This window comes from Marmota marmota, unplaced genomic scaffold (genome assembly GCF_001458135.2).
Source record: "Marmota marmota marmota unplaced genomic scaffold, marMar, whole genome shotgun sequence".
NCBI lineage: Eukaryota > Metazoa > Chordata > Mammalia > Rodentia > Sciuridae > Marmota > Marmota marmota.
The window spans coordinates 38,158-44,233 of NW_026008606.1; the positions used below are offsets into that span (position 1 = coordinate 38,158).

General features: G+C 36.4%; 1 long non-coding RNA gene across 1 annotated transcript; it reads left to right on the forward strand.

Moving 5' to 3' along the window:
- Nucleotides 1-378: 378 nt before the first annotated feature.
- LOC125614860 lies at nucleotides 379-2,760 on the forward strand. The gene is made up of 2 exons (XR_007345427.1): nucleotides 379-707; nucleotides 2,573-2,760. It is a non-coding gene; the product is annotated as an uncharacterized LOC125614860 (long non-coding RNA).
- The last annotated feature ends 3,316 nt before the right edge of the window (nucleotides 2,761-6,076 follow it).

Genomic DNA, 6,076 nt, shown 5'->3' on the forward strand with positions numbered 1-6,076 from the left:
TCAGAAACAGTATTGTGCTAAGCAACTCAGTGAGATCTTGTCTTTAAATAAAAAATATTAAAAGGGCTGGGGATGTGGGTCAGTAGAGAAACACTCCTGGTTTGAAATCCTGGCACAAACACAAACAAATATACAAACAAAAAACCTCAGGAGGAGCAAGAACAGGGGTTCTAAATACTAGAGCTTATATTATACAGAAACCCAGTTAATAGAGTTGAGGTCCTCTTCTGATGATGATTATTCCAGTCTTCACCACACAATCTGTGGTCATGCTGGGTTCTTGCACACAGATTCCCAGATAGAAACTCAAGGTGCCGAAAACACAATACAAAGATGAAACAGAAGGCCTGGGTCTTAAATGCTGATCTGAGCTCCAATAGACTAGCCTGAGAAAACTGAAAACTAAGCTGCAACAGAGAGACCCTCTGACCACCAGAAACTGGAGGGAAATATGAGGAGTCCCTGGCCACCAATTCCAATTCCCACCATTGCCAGTCTCACTGGCTTCAAGCATTCTCCCTACCCAGCCTCAAAATAAGAATGCACACTTACTATTTCCTGTCTTTCAGTATGCTAAGTGCTCCCTCAAGAGTTTTTTTTTTTTTTTTTTTTTTCCAGCTCCTGTGTAGTGCAGAAACCTGGGGCTCCTGTTCTAGGACTGGAAGCAGAGAAATGGATTCAAAGAATTGCATACTCCTAAAACAAAGGTAACAGGTGATTGTGGAAGCCCTCCCCATTATCACTGGATATCTGTGGATTGAACAGTTCTCAACTAAGAGACCTATTGGAAAGAGCTACAGGCACTCTCTCAAACTGAGCCTGGTATGTCTACTGTCCGAGTGACAGTAAATTGCATCCAACCCAGGAACAAATAAAGTCAGAAAGACAGATTCTTGGATTCTCTATTTTTGTTGATAAAAGACTGGGGATCAGCTATGTGTGCCCAAGCATTCCAGTAATCTCAGCAACTAGAGAAGCTGAAGCAGGTGGATTGAGAGTTCAAGGCCAGCTTCAGCAATGTTGAAGCATTAAGTGACTCACTGAGACACTGTCTCTAAATAAAATACAAATAGGCATGGGGATGTGGCTTAGTGGTTATATGCCCCTGAGTTCAATTCCTAGTAGAAAAAAAGCAGGTGATCAGACTTATAGATACTCCCTACAGAGCTCCATGACAACAGAGAGATAGATGAATGGATAGTGTAAGGGTCAGGCGAAGCGTCGGAGAAAGAGACCACCAAGTGACCACTCATGCAATTGGCAGAAGGGGATTTATTGAACCAGCATGCTGGGGCTCCGTGCCCACTCAAGAAGGGAAAGCAGCCCAGAGCCCCGAGCAGGGGCTGAGCACTGCTTAAGTACACTTTTTGGGGAGGGCAGAGGGCTTTGTATACATCAGAACAAATCATCATGAGGTGCGGGAAAATTGAACAATAACTCCTAAACATGATTAGTTCATTTATTGGCGGGAACAGGTCAGGCTGGAGTGATAGGTCATTTCTAAGGAGAGTACACATTTAAACTGATTGGTTTAGGCCCTGCAAGGCCTACGTGCGACCACACAGAGCCCTTCAGTTATTAAACAACCAAACAGCCAGGGGAAATGTTTACTGGGCAATTCCAGTATTGTCCTAACAGCTACAGAAATTTCAGGTTTTGCAGGTAGCATAGAAACCTAACAATACCTAATCCTTTACATTTTAACTCAGACCTTGCAGCTTAGAAACTTTACAACACCCGGTCTTTTACCCTTTAACTTTTACGCTTTAACTTCAATTTCTTTTACCCTTACAATAGATAGATACATAGATAGATAGATGAGTACTTATATATGAAGAAAAATTAAATCATTATCTATAAGACACCACCTGTTTTCCATATGACTTCTGTGGAACTTGTGACTGAATCTTGGCATCCAGGCTATTGTACGTGGGTTTTTTGTCACTAGATAGTAAGTCATTCTAAAATTTATTAGCTCACTCAAACCTTGAGCCACATCCCGAGCCCTATTTCTTATTTTATTTAAATATAGAGCCCTACTGAGTTGCTTAGAACCTCACCCTTGATGAAGCTGGCATTGGATTTATGATCCTCCTGCCTCAGCCTCCCCACACAATTGGATTAAGGAGTGCACCATTGCACTTGGCTCTGTTCACATTTTTAATGCCAGCATTTCCTCTTTGCATTATAAATTCTTCTCATGCTACATTTCAAATGGATGTAGTGTTTCTAATTTTTCTCCAAGAACTGAATGGCAATTTAAAGATTTTTCTTGCTTTTCGTAAACATTTCATATTAGAGGAAAACATACAAGTGTAACTTGACAATTTGAAAGATATCAGCAATGTGTCTCTTCTCCCTTTTTTTTCCCCAGGAACAGATAACTTATCACAATGTCTTATTTGAAATTCCTTCTTGAAAACTTTTCTGTGTGATGTGTCCTTATCCTAACTTCCCATATTGAACTAGTTATAGATTTAATAACTGCCTGATACAAGGTGTAAATAGACACCATGTCTAAAGTCTGCTGGAGTGTCTCATGAATATCATTCCATGGGTCTTTGCCTTCTAGGGAATAGTATGAAGTCGGGAGTGAAGGCACTCAAAGGAGTCTCTGGAAGCCCTGAATCTGGCAAGGATCTTTTAGTGAGACAGAGCTGGAATCTTCTGGGAAACTGAGGTAATGTGAAGACCACCCCATCGTCAAATGCAGATTTTTTTTTTTCAATCAAGAATTAAAGTTTTCAAACTTACCACTCAGATTGAAAGGCAATGAGTTTATTAGAAGTGATGTGAAGTAGGAAAAAGAAGACACTCTGAAGGAAGACAGAATGTCCTCTCTGAAAAGATAATAGCATGACTCTCTTGCACTCCAGTATTATTGATCTAAGAAAATATTCCAAAGAGGTCTGCCCAGGTAAACTTCTTGTCTTTGGACTGACAGCAGGATAACATCAAACTCTCAAGTATCCACTGCCATAAAAACTTCAGATTAATTAAGATAATGCTCACCATTTGTAATTGAAATCTTAACCATAAACTCTTACAGATTTTATGATTAGTAGGAATTATCCTTTCTTCCCTTATTTTCATAATCTGGTCTATACAGAGTCACAAAAGTCTTTCCTTAAGGGTAACTTGGCTTCTTCTTAAAACATTATTTTGAAACTTCATTTTTTCTGCAGATAACCACTTGTTTAAAAATGTTACATAACCTCTCCAGTTAAGCCAGAAAGGGTGCAAGTAAATTGTTTCAGGTAAAATAAAGCATGAGCCTATTTACTTATTTATTCATGGGACTGTGTATTGAAACTAGAGATAGTCAACAACTGAGCTACATCAATGGACATTTTTATAAATTTTATTTTATTTAGAAATAAGTTCTCACTATTTTGCTTAGTGCCTCACTGATAAATTGCGGAGACTGGTTCTTAGCTCATGATTCTCTTGCCTCACCCTACAAATCTAATGGGAATATAGGCATGGGGCACCATGTTCAACCTACCATTTATCTTAAAGGTACTTCAGTTTTTATTACAAGGCTTGTGAAAAATACTATAATGAAAATGGAAGTGCAATGTATTCTATGATGTAATGGCTCTAACTTGTTTATATCCATATTCAAAATTACTAGTACTGGATCATATAGTATTTTTTTAACTTTTTGAAGAACCTTAATACCATTTTCAGAAACAGCTTTATTTAATTTATATTCTTACCAACATTTTCACAACTGAGTCTTTATATCTATGCTCATATATTCTGGAGTATCTACTATTTTTTTTAGATTTTTATTTCTTTTTCTAAATATTTATTTATTTATTTGTCACAGACAAATTACTTTTATTTTATTTATTTATTTTATCTGGTTCAGAGACTTAAACCCAGTGACATTCAAGTATTAGGCAATTGCTGTACAACTAAGCCAGAACCACAGCCACTATCTTTTGGATTTTTTAGAAGGTATTCTGACAACACTACAAAGGGTGTAGGAATTTGCCATTTGACTGATGCATTAAATTTCTGATACTAGCTTGTCAGAATTTAGGCTGTCAAGTAGCAAGAGGCAGAGAGTGTTTTGAATATTTTCTCTGATGAAGCAGGGATTGGTAATTTTTCACACATTTCTAACACTACTACTGGGAATTTTTGTCCTTAGATGTAGTTACACACAATGCACATCCAATTGTTTGCAATGTATGAAGATTTGCACATGCTCAATCTCCTTTGCTTATAGATATTGGAAGTTTAGGATCAACTGTCTTCAACAGAAGTTGCTAATGTTAGACACTCAGTGCATGGAGATACTTTTTTCTGGAAAAAAATTGGTAGGGTTAAAATTATTATTGTGGAAAATAAGGGTAGCTCAGGGCTCAGAATGTGTTCAAGTTACACTGAGTCTATCAGTGGTTTGCTTAATTTTACCTTTTGAACCCAAAATTAAATCAAAAGAAAAACAATTTTTCCAGCAACAGAAGTTAGAAAACCACTGGTAAATCTCTTCTTGGGACAAAATAACACCTTAGATATTTAACTTCTCTGCCTTCAGGTTGTGAAACACATGAAAAGTCTTACTTGTTAATAGAAGACCACCACTTTGTCATTTTTATACTTATATATCATTTCTTCTCTAATCAATGAATAAATTAAGGTAAAAATTACAGAAAAATTTAAAGTAGCTTATATATATCTTGATATCCCTCTATTCAAGGTGACCCCTGACTTTTGGGCAATTTTTTCTCAAATATGTGGCACTTCCCTCAACAATTCAAATGTCCAGGTCTACTCCTCCTTTTTCTACTCATTTGAATATATTTATTTTCTGTATTGTCCAATGTTTCTAAATCTCTGAATTAATTCATTACTTTGTCAAATAAGGACCCATAACATAAGTATATATGTATTCAATGTATCATTAAAGGGAGAGAGTGTTAGAAGCCTCATATTCTGCTACATTTCTGTTATGTTTCAGTTGTTAGGTGTCCCCCAAAAGCTCACATGTTAGACAATGCAGGGAGGTTTGGAATAGAAATGACAGGTTTATAGACCTTACGTCATCAGTGAAATAATTCCTGAATGAATTATCTGTGTGGTAACTGAAGGGATAATGTGTGGCTCCAGGAAGTGAGAATTGAGCACGTGGCTTTGGGGTATAAATTTATTTATTTACTCAAAACAGATAATACATCTCTTCTTTCTGGTCATCGCGAGAGTTTCTCCTCTCTGCTACATTCTTCTGCCATTAAGTTCTGCCTCGCCTTGAGCCCAGAGGAATGTAGCAGTCTTCTATAGACAAAGACCTCTGAAACACTAAGCCTGCAAATAAACTTTTATTCCTCTACTATTTCTCTTGTGAAGTTCTTTAGTCACAGTGGTTAAAAAAAATAAATCTGACTAAAACAACTTCCAATTTCATCTCTTATTTATTTTTCAAATAATATGTTACAGTTAATCTTGACTATAGCAAATTCCATAATAGAACTTATGAAATATTTTCTAGACATACAATTAGGCTGTTTTATTTTTTTTATTTTAAATATTTTAGTTCTTCTGCATTCACTCACATTCTTTTATACTCTAATTTTTAAAAATTTATTCTAATTTGTTATATATGATGGCAGAATTCATTTCAGTTCATAATACACATATAGGGCACAATTTTTTATATCTCTTGTTATACACAACATGGAGTCACATCATTCGTGTCTTCATACATCTACTTAGAATAACGACATCTATCTCATTCCACCACCTTTCCTATTGCCATGTCCCCTTCCTCCTCCTCTCTGCCCTATCTATAGTTTGTCTATTCCTCCTGTACTCCTCCTTCCTCCCAATTTTGAATCAGCATCTTTATATCAGAGAAAATATTCAGCATTTGTTTTGTTGAGTATTGGCTTACTTCACTTATTAGCATTATATTCTCCACCTCCATCCATTCACCTGCAAATGCCATGAATGTATTCTCTTTTAATGATGAACAATATTCCATTGTGTATTAATGTACATTTTCTTTAACCCTTATTCTACAGAAGAGCATCACAGAATACTACAGGGATAGAGCTACATCAATGTT